The sequence below is a fragment of the Strix aluco genome, chromosome 9, assembly GCF_031877795.1.
Source record: "Strix aluco isolate bStrAlu1 chromosome 9, bStrAlu1.hap1, whole genome shotgun sequence".
Lineage (NCBI taxonomy): Eukaryota > Metazoa > Chordata > Aves > Strigiformes > Strigidae > Strix > Strix aluco.
In genome coordinates this window covers 18,859,541-18,877,829 of record NC_133939.1, presented here as the reverse complement: position 1 = coordinate 18,877,829, position 18,289 = coordinate 18,859,541, and positions in this window count along the sequence as shown.

The window sequence follows — 18,289 nt, the reverse complement described above, 5'->3', positions numbered from 1 at the left end:
ACTTAACAGACAGAATGGGACAGTGAGAAGCGTTACCATATCTTAAAACACCTCCCCCCACCCCTCCCTTCTTCTGGGGCTCAGCTTTTGTTCCTGATATCTCTACCTCTTTTCCCAGCAGGGCAGGGTCAGGGGATGGGGGGTGCAGTCAGTTTGTCACTTCTTCCTCCAAGGTGGGGGCGAAGCACTCTTTTGCATTCTTCCCCCTGCTCCACGTGGTGTCCCTCTCACGGGCGACAGTCCTCCACAAACCTCTCCATCGTGAGTCCCCACCACAGGATGCGTTCTTCTTGAGATGCTTCAATATGGGTCACCTCCACGTGTCACAGTCCTCCCAGCGCTGACCTACAACAGTGGGGGCTGCTTCTTCCCACAGAGTCCTGGGGGTCCTCCACAGCCCACAGGCAAATCTTTGCACCTCCAGTGACCTCCGTGGGTGGCAGGGGGTTGGCCCTGCCATCTCACCATGCGATACAGGGAGGCTTTCTGCTCCAGCACACCCCCCTCCTTCCTCCTCCTTCCTTCCACTGACCTCAGTGTTTGCAGAGGTGTCCTCCTAGTAACTCATTCTCAAAGTCCCCCCAGACCCCTCTCTGGTTCCCTTTAAATACATTATCGCAGGGGCACAGCCACCATCACTAATTGGCTCAGCTGTGGCCAGAGGTGAGTCTGCCTTGGAGCCTGGGATGCTTTCAAGAAGCTCCTCACAGGGGTCCACCCCTCTAGCCCCCTCCCCTGCTACCAAAAACCCCGACACATGAACCCAGCACAATGCCCAATCCCTGAAAGTGTTCAATTCCAGGTTGGATGAGGTTTCGAGCAACCTGGTCTAGTGGAAGGTGTCCCTGCCCATGGCAGGGAGGTTGGAACTAGACGATCTTTAAGGTCCCTTCCAAACCAAACCATTCTATGATTCTATATAAAGTGAGGATGGGTGAATTTTAATGTACTGGCCTCCCAAAAATCCTGATGAGGCTAATCAGTATGAAGCTGTACTATCAGGATATTTATTATGAAGAAATGACAAGAATAGATTTTGCCGTTGGAGGAGTGACTCACAGTCTGTTGGAAATCAGAGTCCAATAAGATAAATCAGTTACCTGTAACATCATTTACCACCCACTCTCTATGGATTGAAAGTTGTCATGCCAAATCAAGAAAAACATTATAAGCTTACCCTTTTAAACACCTAATCAATGGCAGTGTCAATATCCATGAAATACTAAGAAAGATCAGAGGCAATGAAAAGATAGTATACAAGAAAAGAGATTAGAGAAGATTTGTCCTAATTAGGATATAAAGAACAAATTTTAGTCAACATTTTAAACAGACCAATAAAAGGGAAAAGACTCTCTTGATTAAGACCTTGTTTAAACTATAGCTGTAGCACTGAAGTGTTGCTTGGCATTAGTGACCATTGTATGGTCAAATTCAATACTTTTGTAGGAATACATTAAGAAAACCCTGAAGACCATGACTATTTTTCTTTTAAAAGCAGTTTAAATAACATTAAAGGAGCAGATAAATTAACTAAGAGTGTAAGTAGCATCCTGTAAATTGGAGAAAACATATCTCATTAGTTCCAAAAATAAACCTAACCCTCCAAAAATTTACTACAGTTAAAAAAGTGGAGCAAGGAGGTCTATTAGACATAAAAGGGTGTCCTTTAAAAAGTGGAAATCATGCCTAAACAAAGAAAATAGAGAGGAATATAATTTCTTACAAGTTAAATGTAAAACTGTAGCAACATAAACTAAAACAGTTTGAGGAGTGACTCACAAAAGACACGAAAACTAATAACAAAAGCTTTTCCAGATACAACAGGAGCTGGTAGTCTGCCTGCAAATGGTGGGTTCAGCAAAAGACCAAGGTGTAAACGGAGCAATTTAATTCAGTAAGGCCACTGTATATCAGATAGTGGAAGGCAGTGACTGTATAGCAAATAGGAAGTCCTCCAAGATTTGAACCCAAGGAATTGCCTTTAATTGAATTGTTAATAGAAGAGCTTTGAAAACAGGTCAATGAAATGAACAATAACAAACCACCAGAGCAAATGATATTCACTCAAATGTTCTAAATTACTCTGGTATGAAACTTTTGGATTCAGTCAGCCTTGATCCCAGAGGAGGTAAATAATGTGACACCAATCTTAAAAAGCGTTCCAGCAGGGATTAAAAAAACTACAGACTAAAGTCTGGCTTCTGTACCAGGAAAAATTGAGAGGAAATTACAATAGATTTAGTGGCAGCATACATAAATATAATGTATTGCGGATGTGTTAACATGGCCTTTGTAAATTAAAGGCATACATCGCAAACCCTGGGGTTCTTTGAAGGAATGAATAAGCATCTGGAGAAGCATGTGACAATATAGTGTACTTGGGGTTTTGAATGGATTTTGAAAATGTCTCACCAAGGTATGAAGAAAAGTATAGCTATAATTATCCAATTTTCACAATGGAAAATTTTCATCTTCCTTACAGTGATACTTTTGGGGGGCAGTCCTTGTAGAGTTTCTGGGGCAGGGGGAGCTGTGTTCTTCAACAGTCCTACCTGGAAAAAAGAATTAACAGGGAGGGGAGGGAGTTCTTTCATGCCAAAAAATCACTATGACAGTGACAAGTAAAGCTTTTTGGTCCTTTGCAGAAGGATCTTGAGAGACTAGGCAGTACAATGGCAGACAAAAGTCAATGTCAATATACATAAATAATACAGGGGAAAATAATCTTGACCATTCATGCCTCTAGGTAGCTATGTTTTCTATGGTTTCTACATTTAGGAAAATGATTAATAAAGTCATTGTTCCTGATTTTTCAGAATTATCAGACCAGTACTAGAAGTCCTATAAATGACAAAGAGAAATTTTTGGAGTTATTTGGAATAATTGAGAACAAAACAAACAGCTTATGCCACTGCGGCATATACAAGAGAGACAAAGATGTTGATCTTCCTGTGGTGTTCCTGCATCTTGGCTGCTGCATGCAGGACTGCTCGTTCAATTTCAGAAAAGATGTATTAGAAGTAGAAAAGACATAGAAAAGAGCAGTAAGAGTAGCTAGAGGTGTGAAATGTATCTTTTTTTTATGGAGAAGTCTAAATAAAGTAGTGTTCCTCAGCCTTGAAAACTGAAGAAGCATTTGACAGAGGCTCATAAAATCATGAATGATATGGAAGAGGTGAATGGGAACTGATTATTCCCTCCTTACAACACAAGAACTAGAGGTGCTAAAGAAATACAAGGACAGTAGCATAGAATAAAAGGAGTACTTTTTCATTATTATGTTGTAGAAGTGATGATGAATACTGGAAATGGCAAAATGAAATAAATTCAAGATAGGATCAGCCAAAATCCTGTAAGATCCACTCGTCAGAGGCTACTAAACACAATGGCCTGTGTGGACTTGGAGGCTGCCTCAAGTCCCTAAATTGCTGATGGCCAGAAACTGGAAGACTTTGACCATTCTGTGCATGGCCTACCTCACGTGTATGCTTTTGGATGGTGTTGCAGGTAAACTACTGGGCTAAATAAAGCTTGGCTTTACCTGCACCACCATTTTTTGTATCCCTTTTCTACTAAGGTTGAAACTGCTGTTGAACTCCAAATCTTGTTTCCTGCTTTGTGCCATCTTGCAGTTCTCTTTGAAATATTCCTTTCTCTAGGTTTATGTGAGCTTTTGGCACAACTTCAAGTAGTCAGATTTTCCTGCCTGATATGCAAGTTTCTGCATCCTGAGCCTATGTATCTATCCCTTTTTATGTGCGGAGATCGGCATTGTGTGTTTTCTTTCAAAAATCACAAAACTTCAGCCAGATTCACAAAATCAGTTGATTTATAAGCCCTGACTTAACAATGCATGTAAACACAGGACTAACTTTAAGCATATGCTTAAGTTCTGTGGATCTCAAGCACATGTTTAAGTGCTTGTGCCAGACAAAAATAGAAACATGATTTAACAGTAGGCCTGAGTTTCCATTGTGCTATTTTAGTTTTATGCTGATTTAACTCCAGCTAACTCAGCCAGGATACAGGACTTGGTTTAGAGAAGACAGCTCTGGTCTGAAAACAAGTTATTCCAAACCCTAGAGCTGGAAGAAGTTGTCTAGGACTGAAGATTTACAAGAAAGGGTGTGATGGCAGAGTGTTAGGCTGCTTCTTCTGGATTCATGGTGTGAGTTTGAGTTTCATGCTGGAATTGCACAACACCCAGATACAAGTGGGTGTCTGGCCATGCTGACAATGTTAAAAGCATCCAGATGTGAATGTTTTTGGCTATGGAAACTTTTGTGCTTTAAGTGTGCTAGCCCAGTTTTCTTAGGAGAATATTTGGACTTCTCCTCTGGTGAGATTTTTTTCAGCATCATTTAAAATGTTGAGAGATGTAGTGATCTGCCTATAGTAAAATCAAGATCTGCCCTTTGAAAGCTAATTACAGGCTATTTCACCTGGATTTCCCTAAAATATAAACAGATATTAGGTGAGAGAGAGAAAAGGTACTGCACCTGTTTTGAACTAAATTGAAAATCAAGGAACCTCAGCAGCGTTTGAGAGAGGAATAGCAGAATATTGTAAACATTATGCTAGAAAGATGAGATGCTGCACCCCAGGTTTGATAGCAGTCCAAAGGCATGTAAATGAGACAGGAGACTGGATTCTTTGATTTCTAATGTTGAATGCTCTTAAATCATAGAATCACCAGCCTGATTTTGCTTGTACTAGAGTTCACCCAGCAGTTTGAAAAGGAGACATCAAACAGGCTCTTCATAGAATAATCTATAGATTTGTACTGATTGCTTTCAGCTGTATGTGAATAGCTGCCCTAGAATTTGAAAGGCTACTGACTTGAAATGGTTGAGAACTCTTAGTTTTGAGTCATCTTACTGAACGTATTTCTTTGTTCTGAATTAGTTATTTAGTGGAGGAGAGGAGAAGGCATGAGAAATCCCTCAAATCATTTGAAGGAAGGGTTGATCCTGCTCCAGTGATACCCTTGGTCTACAGATGTCCCCTATGAGACCTTCACTGAACACCAGACAGAGAACTGGAGTGGAAGTTTCAGTGCACTCTGGCAGGTAAGAGAAATGATGAATCAGGACAGCAGGTGAAACCCATAGGTGTGTAAAGGATGATGGTTCTGTCTTGAATCCAAGTTGCTGAACTGCATTGTGTAAAATTTCTTATGTTTCATGATAGAAAGACCAACTAAGACAGTTTCCTTGTGAACCTTGTAGTCATGTGACAATGATCAAAAGTCATGCCAAAAAAGAGAAGAATTGACAGGGAACACAGGGAATTGAAATGCTATGCAAATGGCTGATTTTTTAAAAAATTTTTGCCTCTAGCTCTAACATAGCCTGCAAAGGTCACTGATGACACTTGTGTATTCCTCTAAACTAAAAATAGATATGTGATGTTATAGAACAATTAAAAGAATTTCTTTATCTTTGAGTTGCACACATGGCTTACCCACTCACATTTGTATTGAGGTCTTTCAGGACTAGCAAGATCAGTTTCCTTCTTGGGCTGGGGAAATGAAACCTAATGCCAGATTGTGTAGGCAGCTCTGGACTGATGCGAGTGAAACATCAACAACTCATCGATATCTGCAGATATTGTCTTGACAGCAGTAGAAAAATGACATGGCTAAAGCCCCAGGGTGCTGGACTAAACATTTTTGCTAGCCTGTATGGGAAGGGAGGTAGATCCCAGGATGTGTTGGGTCCAGAGGCAGGAACAGCCACCTGCATGGAGATGTGTGGAAGCTTTGTCTTTCCATTCTGACATAAGAATGTTGAAATAGCTTATTTAACCATGATAATAAAGCCAGTCTAGTTTTGAAAGGGGTGTCTAGTATCTTCTGTAAACAAGATTGCAGCAGATGATTTCATTGCTCCCCAGTCCCAATCAGAAATAGGAATTATTCTTAAAACATTGAGGGAAGCATTATGAAAAAGCAGCGCAGACTCTGCGTACCAATGTGAAATGGGTGGAGAGATACGATGGCTAAAAGCAGAAGTGTAGTACTTTCCTTTAATGGGTACCTTGCCCCGATATACTACATAAACTTTAGAATTATAGGCTTATCTTGCAGTTCCATGCCCAGATAGGCATGTACACTGCCTCTGAATGTGCACAGCCTGGGTCAAGAAAGCAGAGCAAGTCTTGTTCACTGGGACCCCAAGTTGGGTTTTAGGAACATGGAGCTCCATTCTTCAAATTTTTATGAAGTTTTTCCATGGCTTTCAGCTGCTACTGCCCGTTTATGTGCAAGTACATATGCATAATACTATAGGCTAAACTATTTGTGCATCTGAAAATATATAAGGAGGTGTGCTCTCCCACTCTTGCAGAGAACCAGTGAAAGGATTCCTGAATTCAGTTATGCCACCACTCTGGTTTTGGGCCTGGGATCTCAGCCATAGAAACAGCAAGCAAACAATGAGTTCTCCCCTCCAGCTGTCGACTGCAGCACACCCCCAAATCCTGGTGCAAGGAAGGGTTTCATACGAACAGTTGCATCTCCTGGAGCATTTACATGCATACGCACATGTTCTTTCTGGGTTTTTACCACTTGAGCATAAAACAGGAATTCTTTTCAGATGCGAAACCTCCGTATGTCCACACCTGGTTTGCTGTGTAGCTCACTAGGAATGATATGGGTGCACAGATAATGGCTTCTTTCACAGTATAGTTGTCCAGCTTCAATTTACTCTTCCTTTTTCCTTTGTGCTGAATTACTTGTCAATGCTGATATAACCTCTGTTTCACTCCCCTTCCATCCTAAATGTAAATCGACTTGCCACAACCTGCTACTCCCTAGAAATTACAAAGCCTCAGAAGATAATTTGTTGCTGGTGCTGATAGCATCTGTTTATTCTAATGCACTAGTCAGTCGGCCGTGCTTGCCTGCAGATGGGGAGAAAATGACCTTCAGTAAAATCGCAAACTTAACAATTCTGAAACAGCATCTCCCTTGGCAGCTAGCTGCTGGTAATCTGAAGTCCATGTTTTCAGGGTGGCAGCAGTTAAACCAGCGTGAAGCGAGTCTGCCATCAGTGAGGGAGAAGGTAACGTACAGCTCTTTAGAGAGTAAGGGAATATGGGAACACTCACAGTAGGATTGTGGCCTGAAAAAATGCTGTGTGCCAGATCTTTTCAAGATGCTTGGATTCCTTGCTTTCATAAACATGAAAACTGCCTCTGCTCCTTTGCCCACGAATGTCCAATTAGAGTTCAATTCTGGTGCCCCACGGAAGGTCTGATTAGGGCATTGTCACTCAAAATCAGATGAATAAAGAAAATAATAGAGTTTAAACTGAATAATCTGTCAAGTTCAATTGGTTGATTGGTTGTGATAGAATTGGCAATACTGGCATAAAAAGACCCGTCTTTGTATCTTGTGAATAAACAAAGGATGAATGTTTTTTCTGAATAATGAATAATTTTCACTTCATTGGATCTTGGGATTATGTAACAATCAGGTTCTGAAGTTACATATGCAAATCACTGAGGTTTTCTAACTCCAAATCCTAGAGTTACAAAGATGAAGAGCTCTGTAGATCTTTTATTTAGATTTCTAATAAGCCCCACAGCAGTGAGAAAGTTCTGAAGACAAAAGAAATCTAATTTTAGATTAATTTTTAAAATATATTGTTATGATCATTAATAATTAAATTAATAATTAATTCAAGGAAATTTAAGGCTAATCATACAATAAATGGCATACTAAAGCAATGTAACACATGAAGAGGCATCTGGTATTGATGTCTAGAAAATAACTTTGGTCAACCTCAGTTAGATTTTTTTAAAAAAGGTATCTGGTTGGTTATTAGACTAATGTTGATTTAAGAACTTCCTATAAGCCTTTAACTTGCTCCCATACATATTGATTCATAAACTCAAATAGTACAGTATCAAATAGGAAATGGTACATGGATTCCAACTGTTTCAGTTACAGATATCAAAGTGGGATTTGTAAACAGATTTGAAGTGTAAACACATCAAATAGCTGTGTTCCTAGTGGGATCCAGTCATTGCTTTCAGTTGCTTAATGATGTGGCAGTGACTGGAAGGAGAGGTTAACTCCACACTGCTGATATTAGCAGATGACAGACTGGCTTAGCATAGTTTGGATCCCTTGATAGAATAGAAATGGCAAATAATTTTTCTTTTCAGGGTGCTACAGGTAAAGGAAATTAAAACTCTGAGATTTATGTACCAGATGGAACAGACTGTGTTGAGAAACAAATCTGGAAAAGGATTGAGAGTTTGAATGGATAATTGGCTGAATGTCATCTCTCACTCCAGTGCTGTGGCCAAAGGGTCTAAAACAATCCTTGGATCTTTTCTAAAACGTACTTGATATTCTCTTCTTATATAGCCAGGGATCGCTTTACTGCTGTGTTTGGCATTGGTGCAACTGCTTCGGGAATACTCCAACCAGCTGTGGTACCCACAATTAAAGAAGGATGTTGAAAAACTGGAGATCTTGCAGCGGAGAGCCACAAGAATGACTGAAGGATTAGAAAACTTGCCTTACAGTGGAGCCCATCTCCTTAGCTTACCAAACAGCAAGTCAAGAAAAGCTCAAGTCTGGTTTTCAAGTATGCTATATAAGGAAGAGAAATGCAGAAACAGAAGCTCCTTTGGGCAATAGTGTAATATGAATTGGTAGTCAGAAGTTGGATGAGTTTGTACTGTATATAAATCATCAACTTTTAACAGCAGAAACCATTCTTGGAGCAAAAGGCAGGGCTGTGATTTATTCTGTCATTGGCAGTAGAGATTGGATGCTTTTTCCATCAGTTACACTGGTTCATGCAGGGTATTCATACAAAGCAACCTTGTTGCTGGCATCCTTTCAGAAGTCAAACCTAGCTGACCATGTCTGTCCCCTTAGCTCTGTCAATTTTTAAATCAGAGTTCTCACTCCAAATTGTTCATGATCTAAATACACAAAATCCTTCACATACAAATCCTGCTGTCTGATCTGGATCCTAAACTCCATTCACCATAGGATTGGATAGGAAAAGCAAGAATTTGTGGAAGTATTTGTATGTGGAAGTATTTGTATGTGAGATTTTGTTTGATCATATGAAAAGCTTAGGGACTAGATGTTAATTTTTAAAACCATTTCTCCATGTTTCCAATTCCCATATGAGCACACAGCCTTTGGCAGGGGGCAGGGCAGGAGATTTTGAATGAACAGTTAGAGTCAGGCTCCTCTTCTTAAAGGCTTGAAGTCATAGTCTGGCAGAAGGATTCACCAACGTTTGTGAACCAGGGCGAGCAGGGAAGAGAAGAACCCTGTGTCTGGTGCCAGGTCCTACCCCAACATTCCCTTTAACAAAGCCTGAACTTGCAGTTTTGACAACAAGGTAGTCTGTACAGTGACCTGAGGCCTTGGCCATTATTCTGCCTTCCTCTCTAAGGAGAGATTTTCTCCTGGGCAGCTAAAAAAGCACATTGGCAATGGTACAGGGAGAAAGTCTGCCTTTCTGCTGCCCACACTATGCATGCCCTGTGAGAAGGAAGTCTGCCTGAAATCTTCCCCAGCCCTTAAAAAAAAAAAAAAAAAGAAAGGGCATAGCACATCTCACTGCATTGGAATAGAATCCAAATATTCTTTGAATGTGATCAAACCTCAAGTTTGGAGGACATCTGAGCCTTGGATTTAGGTTCTTTCCATTTTAGAAACACTACTTTCTAGTCTGCTTCTCTAGGACCACTTAAAAGTCATCAAATCAAAACAGATCTGTGGCTTTCCCCACTTCCCTAGTGGGCTGCTTTGATTTCTGAGCCTTGAGTTTACCAGAGAGAGGCCACTTTGCTTCCTTCTACAGACAGGTATTGTCACCAGGATGATATGAAGCAGGGAAATTTTGTTGAAGCCTTGATCTGAAATGTTTTATTTCAAGGTTTGTTGCTTACTTTCATGTCAATATGCTTTCTCCAGAAGCTTCTTTATAAGACTCAGACTCTGCTATGATTGAAGACTCTGTACTCTTAGTTTTCCCCATTTATATTGGACAAACTATCTTCCCTTTCCTTTCTCCACCTAGGCTGTGGAGATAGACCAGAACTAGGACCCAGCACTTGGCTGTGCTGGTTTTGGTCCTGCACCAGCCACTCCATGCTTGACACCTACACAAGGCTCGTGCCTTTTTTGGGAATCAGAACAAGTGTGGTTATTCAATTGGCTGTGCAAACCTGGGTTTTTGGAATCCTATCCCCCAGGGAACTCTAAGAATTCTTCTTGTTCATTTTTTTTCTTTAAGTCCCAAATATAGTATCATTTCTATGAATGCTTAAGGAGGGAATACACCCCTTTTCAAGGCAGCTCACAGCCTTTTTATCATGAGGGTCATGCCTGTGGCTGTATTGGGAAGCAGCCGTACAACAGCAGTGGTAAGATCTCTTTGCTGGCTCTTTGGCAAAGGTTGAATTTCACTCTCTGAGCACATTTTTTTTCCACAGATTTTCATGCCTAATGTGTGTAAATATTGGTCAGCTGTAAATGCTTCATCCTCTCTTCATAGAAACTAGTCCAAACCAGTACCCCAGACTGACGGGGAAGCTGTCCAGGGCATGTGCTGTGCCAAAGTTTTGGAGGGGTTCAGCTGTGAACTTGATGTTTGCAGTTTCTGAGTTTGTGCTAAGTGCTCTAGCCCACTGTCAGCCATCCATGCCATTGTTATAACAGCATTGTAAGAGCATTTGCTCTTGGATTGCAAAAATTGGGCTGTACACCAAATTATCTGTGTCCTCTTCTATGTCTTTTTTGTTTTGAAATCTATTTTAAAGTCAAAATCCAAGAGCCTTGCAGTGCGGTAAGGAAATGTTCTTTACCAACCTAAGGTGCTGTATGAATGTGGTAGAGATGTAGCTACCTCATTCATCTTAAGACATTTACTATCATGATGGTAAACTGATATGAATATTTTAGTTATCAGCAGTTTATAGATACTCAAGATAGATTGTGTGATGAGTACACTTAGTATAGTTGTAGAGCAATGATAGAAATATCATTAATGATACCTTTTAAGATATCTCCTGTTCTTTAAAGAAGTGCCTTTGGTTTGAATTAGTCAGAGACCTCTGGAACAACCGAATGATAAAACTGGACAGATATTTTCCCTTCTCCAATATACTGTCAATATTGGGTCTCCTTAGTCAAGAAGAAGATTGCTGTTGAAATTAACTTTGAGGATCCAATCAAAGCAAAAATAATACCAAAATATATTGTGCTAAATCTTACAAGACAAACATTCTGGAGATAGTCTGGAATGGCATTTCACCTGGAACAAGAAAATGAGGTGAGGAAGAATAAAAAGAAAAAATTGTTTCTTCTTTCTGGATGTTGTAAATTTTTTTTTGTAAAATAAATATATTGTATCATTAGATTGATGAAGGCTATGTTTTTACAAGGAACAGAATAAAGTTATGTGTTAACTTGAGATTTCCATCAAAACCCAATGTCCTCCATACTTGTATTTCTCTAGGTTTCCAGAAGAAACAGATGAATGACTCTGCTTGTTCCCTGGGATAATGTGTCTTTCAGGAACCCTATAATCTCCCTCAAAAGAGGCCCTACATGGTAATTTTTACCTCTTCACTCAAACTCTCTTCTCATGTAAGCTTTCCAGCTCCAAGCTGTTCTGTCTGTGTTCAGAGAGAAAGGGTGAATCACCATCTTAATTAAGGTCAGTGTGTGATATTTTTGCTATTCTTCCAGCTATTCTCGGCTGGTGAATAAAGAGTTAAAAATAGGACGTAGACTGTCCTGTAGTCTTTGGTGATAGCCCACTTTACACGAAGGTCCTATAAACATTCTCAGTGATAGTGTGTTATCATTAATATCCACATTTACATCCAGGTTTTTCTTTAAAAGGCTGAGTAAGTTGAATGCAGACCACAAAATCGATTGAATTGTTGTGTTTGTCCAGCATGTCATTAGGAATAGAAGGGAAGTTAGGCCATTGGAATTTTTTTCAGCCTCACTCTGATTTGACAGATCTTTGTATTTGTAGTGCCTCTTGTTAGGTTTGTTTGAGTTTAAAACACATTGGGAGAAATATCTCAAATCAAATTAATTTCTCAGACTCTAGCTGGAGCAGTACTTGAAAGTCAGGGTCAGAAACTTCAAAGAAAAAAAAACAACATGGGGACAGAGGAAAGAGGGAAGTGGGTTCTCCATCATTACAGCATTTTCTCCCAATAACTTGTATGAGTTTCATTGCAGGCCCCAAGGCAAAGAATTTTCTACTCAGGCTGCAGGAGGGAGTGTTGAAGTGTTGGGAGAGGCAGGATGAGAAAGCAGCTACGTTACTTAGGCGGTTGTTCTTAGAAAAGCATCGTTGGCAAACTAGCACAATAATTTTGCAAAAGAAAAAAAGTCTTGCCCAGGAAGGACAATTTTGCTGACAAGGTGTTAAGAAAAGAAATGTCTGCTTTTATTTCATTCTGTTCTCTAAAGGGATTTAGCATTTTGCTGTGTAGCTTTTTCATACCAAACTAACTTTCAAAGTAAAGTCGGTTCCTCTGCCAACGTACTTTTAAAGGTGCAACACAGCTCTATTTTCAGAACTCCATCTTGTTTGAAATATGTCAAATTTGTTGTTTTTTCTGGCTTAAGGTGAGAGGCTGGACTTTGGGATCTGTAAAAATAGTGGTAACATGGCTGAATCCTACAGCAGACAACCATGGACAGAAGTTGCTAACATTAGGTTGTGCATGACTTCCCCCAGGATCAGAAGAGAGATCTCACACAGGTTCCTTAACACTGCTTGGAGGCTGATCTTGCGCTCATCCCTCCATGCCAGAAGCACAGTCAGCGGGCAGTGCTGGGGACCACGTACTCTCCCTGCTACTGCTCCAACTGGATCACTAGCATTGGGTTTCTGAGGCATATTATGGCAGTGCTAAAAAATAGTGTTATAGGATTACCAGAGTGCTTGGATTCAGCTTTTTGGTGTGGCCTTTCAGTAGGTTTGGAACAGGAATAGAAAAGAAGAAAATAGTTTTGGCCCGTCTTTCTCCTGAATTGTCTGTCACTGTTCAGAGACTGTCCTGCAGATGTGAGCATCTCTCTCACGGCAGGGGGAAGGGTGAAGAAGAAGGGTGGTTTTTATGTTCAGCTTGTCTCGACATTGGAGCACTTGTAGTTATTCCCCCATCAAGGCACTCTAAGTAGGGACGCCTCATAAGACGATATAAGTGCTGTATTTTATGACCTGAATGCAAAACCTGTATTAGTTTCAACCTGCTTTTAGTAACATGTGTCTAATGCTAAATTATCTCTTTTATGTGGTTTGTGTATTACACGCTAACCTCAGATTGCTTTCATGTGTTCAACTTGCAGGAGTTCAAGAGTTTTGCAGGAAGAGCAGCAAAATGTGTTTTTGTCAATCTCTTTAGTTTTTGGGCCAAGCTGGGTTTCTAATGGGCAATTTGAACAGCAATGACTGCCTGGAAGAGCAGGCATAAGCAGCTTGCATGGTGCAGACATGCGTGAGTGCATGTGCATGGGAGGCAACTACCAGGGGATCCCATTTGGGAAGAACTGTAATGGTGTGGGTCAAAGTCTAGAACAACCCCGTGACAAGCCAGCCAGGATAGATTGGTAAGTAACATTACAGAGTCCTTATTTTCTTAAGCAGCCATGCTTCTAGAGATGTAGATATGAGCATATAAATGATAGATCTGACAATGGTTCAGTCCCTTACCCCACCTGGGCCCATAACAGTCTTCCAGAGACTACCCATGTGAAGGATGAAGTGAGAAGCTACAGGGGGTTGTATTAATGCACATGGTGAGGCAGTCTCTTGGAGGAGACTGTGTTGTGGTGGGGCAGCGCAGTGGTTACAGCAAGGCATGGGGAGAGGAGTGGACACTTGCCAGCATGCTGGGGCCGTGTGCCGGGCATGCTCCTCCCAGGCTGCCCGTGCCCAAGGGCTGTCACTGTGATGGATGCCATAGCGTGGGCTGGCAGACAGCATGTTCCTCAGGGCCTGTCTCCCTCTCCTCTGCACAAAACAGGGATCCAAGAAGCAAGGCAGCGGGAAGCCCTGAACCTCCCCACTTATAGCACCTGCTTTCCTTCTTCATGCCACGAGCCCTCCCTGGAGGAAGAGGTCGGACCACTCCTCTGTCTCTTCCTGAGTGGGATGATCTCAGCATGAGTCACCTGCGGCACGATATAGACCCCGTTTCTTTGGAAACGGCACCCAACTAGCAGCTGCATGGCTCAGCACATCTCTGACACAGCTTCTGGAATAGGGCAGGGCACCTTCCTAACAGAAGCATTCAAGGGCAAGGCTTGAGCGTGCTATAATTTTGCAAATGGCTCTTGCCTGAGAGCAGAAGAGGGTGGAGATGCTGCAGATCCATTTCTCTCATTCTTGGTGTCCACTTAGTGCCTGCAAAGTGTTCACTTCTGAGCCTACAGAAAAAGCCACAGAAGTGGCGAGCTGTCTACTAGAGATAGTAGCTGTGACACAAAGGGAGATCTTGGTTCGTTGGTCACTGATGTCTCAGTATGGTTTCAATACTTGAGGATTATTCCTGAAATCTCCACTTGAGTCCCAGCCTTTTTGCTGTGGGAAGCTGCCTTGCTCCTGCTTGAGTAGTCTTCTCTGGTCTTCATTTTTAATGTATTTCTTGAGATTCTCAAATATCTACTAGACAAACACCTTTTTTTCCTCACAGAAGTCTACCCTTCCCTTGAGTAGTTGGAAAACACTACCCCAAAGCCATTTGCTTGAGCTGAGTGACATGCTGGGCAATTAATGAACCAGCACAGCTGTCTCGAAGCATCTCAGCAATGAATACAGGATAAAATAGAAGCCACAAGCGGGAAACATGCAAACCCTTTCTGTGCCAGAGACGAAATCCAGGCAATGCTGGGACAGATTGCTGGCTTTTCACGCCTCTCACTAATTAAATCCTAGTCTGTAGTCCACTTGTCTGCTTCATCCAAGATGGTGGCTTCTTTATGAAGGCTTCTTTATGAAGCTTTATGGAGGCATTTCCATTGGGGCATCTTCCAGTAACAACAGAAACCCTCATGCATCACCTTCAAGGCAGACACATGTAATTAGGTTGTTTTTTGGAAGGTTGGTTTGCTACAGGCAAATGGCCCATCGCAGAATTTAAATGGCCAGCTTGTCCAGTTTATAACCTCACAAAGATTTTGTTACAGTTAATCCTTTCCTGATGGTCCTGCACCCTGTTCCAAGTAGCTTAAATGATATGGCTTAAGTCTGTTTAAAAGGAGGGGTGGAGTACTTGTCCCACTCATTCCAGCAAAGAAACAAACCCAGGCCAGTCAAAAGGTTTCAAGTAAGATTGGATGATACTTGAAATATGAAGATGTTTGGTTTGTTTAACAATCCAAATGTGGTGAGTGGAAGAAAGTTGTCTAGTTTTTAATCAACTTAAGATTTTTGTAATACTGCATGCAGAAGTGGGAGTAGTAGTTATTGTGTAGCCAGTTCTCATAATTTTATCCTGAATTTTGCAGTGTGATGCTTTTGGAAAAAATAATCTGTTATTACCTAAGAAATTCAGTTCTCATTAAAAAAAAAGAAACCAAAATGTGTTTCTAGCTCTTACACTTATGTAGAATCTGACCCAAGTACACCCCAGAATGAAACAAAACAAAAAAACCTCACCAAACCTTATGGTTTCTGAGTCACCCCCTGTACACTCATGTTCCATTTTGCATTTGACTTTTTTTGTTGTTGGCATTTCTGCTGTTATAAGTCAATGGATGCCCTGAAGCAAAGATTTGATCTTTCTTGCCTGAGCTTGCCCTGCGAAAGGCTATCAGTAATAAATATTATCCCAAGTGACTGTGGTGTAAGTAATGGTATTCCTTACCTAAAGATCACCCCAAAAAAATCACACTCTCTTCACACTGGGAAAGCACTGCGGGGAAGAAAGGTACAATTGACTCTTGTCTCTGCTCTTAATGTCAGATACAGCTCACCTGTGCACCAAGAACCAGATAGACCCAGCAGCAGCAATCTCTAGTTCCTGATCTCTGCCTCTGTTTTGCTGGTGAAGCCCACATTTGAAGCTGTGCTCAAACCACCCTCTCCTTCCTCTCCTATAAGGAAGTACAGAAATGGCAGCCCCCTTCCCAAGGGGAAAAACACAGTGCCTTCCCCTCTTTTGGCCTGGCAGCTCAGGTCAGCTGTGGACAGCTGTGCACTATTCCAGCAGCACAAAGTCCAAGCTCACTCTTTCTAAGTATGGACCAATGCCTTGGGCCTGAGCTTGGCCAGCAGCCACTAATACGAAGAGGCACGAAGGAACCAGACCCTGTATTTTAGCCCACCCTTGGATCTGTGCTTTCACCAGCACCATTGCTCCAGCATTGAACCGGAGAGGCTTTCATACAGACAAAACTGTAAGGTAAGCCCAGGCACTCCCTCCTTCACTGCCCACGAAGGGTGAGTGTCACTGGTGATCCTATGAGGAAAGAATGAGTCTCCTTTTTTAGTACTCTTTTTTTCTTTCTTTTTTTTGTTTTCAAATATAGGTGGTAGAGGGTGGGAGGACTTGGAAATACACTGGTTCATCTGTATTTTTAACTAAGTGCTTTGCATTTTAAGCTTCCCTGTAAAATATAATGATAGATTTCTTCAATAATAATTACAGTGGGAGTAAAGCTTCATCCAAGTTGCATAAGACTAGCTTTATCCGGGCATGTGGTTTTATAAGACTTTAATTGTTGATTATCTAGGAAAGACCACAAGCTTTTGTTTAGTGATAAGAAGGGTCAAAAAAAATTAAAGGAAACCCAAACCATAAACTCCTCTCTGAAAGTTTTTTTTGTTCTACCACAGTACACTAGTGATTCTCATAGAATCAGTGTGTGGTTCTCTTATCTTGTGGTGGTAAGATAGACAGTCCCCAGGGGAAGCAGTAAACTGCCTGAGTCTGAGTCAAGTGATGGAAAACGTGGAGTGTGATTTTCAGAATCTCCGTCCATAATCCATCCTTAAATGTTCCCATAGTTCTGTGCAGTTTGAATTCCTTTAATTGCGTGATGGATTTACAGTTTAACATTTCAGATATAATTACCTCTATTATCGAAAACAAAGGAGGCACGTGCCAGTCTGAAAGAGTAAAGACATAGCCTCAAGGAAAGGTATTAGTTCATCTTGTCTCTTCCCCTCACACATGCACATGCAGATATTTCTGCACAAATGCCTGTCTACCTACTTGTCAGTGCATTCATTGTCCCTTGACTTCCAGGGCTGCCCTTTCTTCATGTCTCTGGGAAGGTTCCTAGAGGTTGAAAGTCCTTTGATTGATTAAGTTCGTGGTCATCATCATAGGCCCAGTTACCAAAAGAGGTGCAGCTATTTGAAGTTTGATATATGTGGCAAGAGTAAAATAAGTTGTTTGACAGTGCTTCCTAAGGTTTGGAGAACTGGAAATCTACAGGTCATCACAGAAGTGCACCAGGGCACTCAGTGAAATCGCTGTACCTGGTTTATAGAGAGTTCTTCATGTGAACGCCCACTGTGCAAGGCAGTAAATCTCATTCATTAAATCCTCTCTTTGGAGTCCTTTTTGCATTTAGGACAGGCCACTTGTCTGCAGGATCTTCCAGACCTCACTTGTTCTCTCACTGGAGATATCTCCGGAGTTACTGTTGGGACCTGTCCGCTCAAGGAATTGACTGCAAATGGAAGCAGGACTGGACTCCAAATTTCCGTTGCATTTAGATGTTTTTATGAAAACTGTTCACTTACCACTATTCAGGCCCAAGCTATCTGAACCCACTCCCAAAGACAAACATGATGATTGCTGCCCTTTGCTACAGGTGGACATTACTAGGATCAGACCATGTAGTGAAAATAAATTTAAAAAAAAAAAAAGTAAGAGAGATTATGGTGTCTTGGAATGTGTTAAATACAGATTTTGGTCTTTCTTAGCTCCTTTTAAGGTAAGCAGTGCTGGTACAACTGAGTAGTATTGTGACAAAGAGCAGCGAGGTGTGTTTGTGTGTCTTTGTATATATGTATGCAGACACATAGTCAGCTTTTGAGAATGACACTGGAGAATTAGACACATTATAGCAGGGTGGTGTCATTTTTCATATCAGCCTCATTCATCTCTCTGCACCCTGTGCCAGGAATAAAATCTTGTGATGATGTTTGGTGGCACACAAGCAGCTACCTGACGGTCCTGTTGTGTACACATGTGTGAACGTTGCCCTGGACACCACGCAGCAGCCAGGGCAGCATGCCTATTTGCATCCAGATGCTGAGAGTTGCTT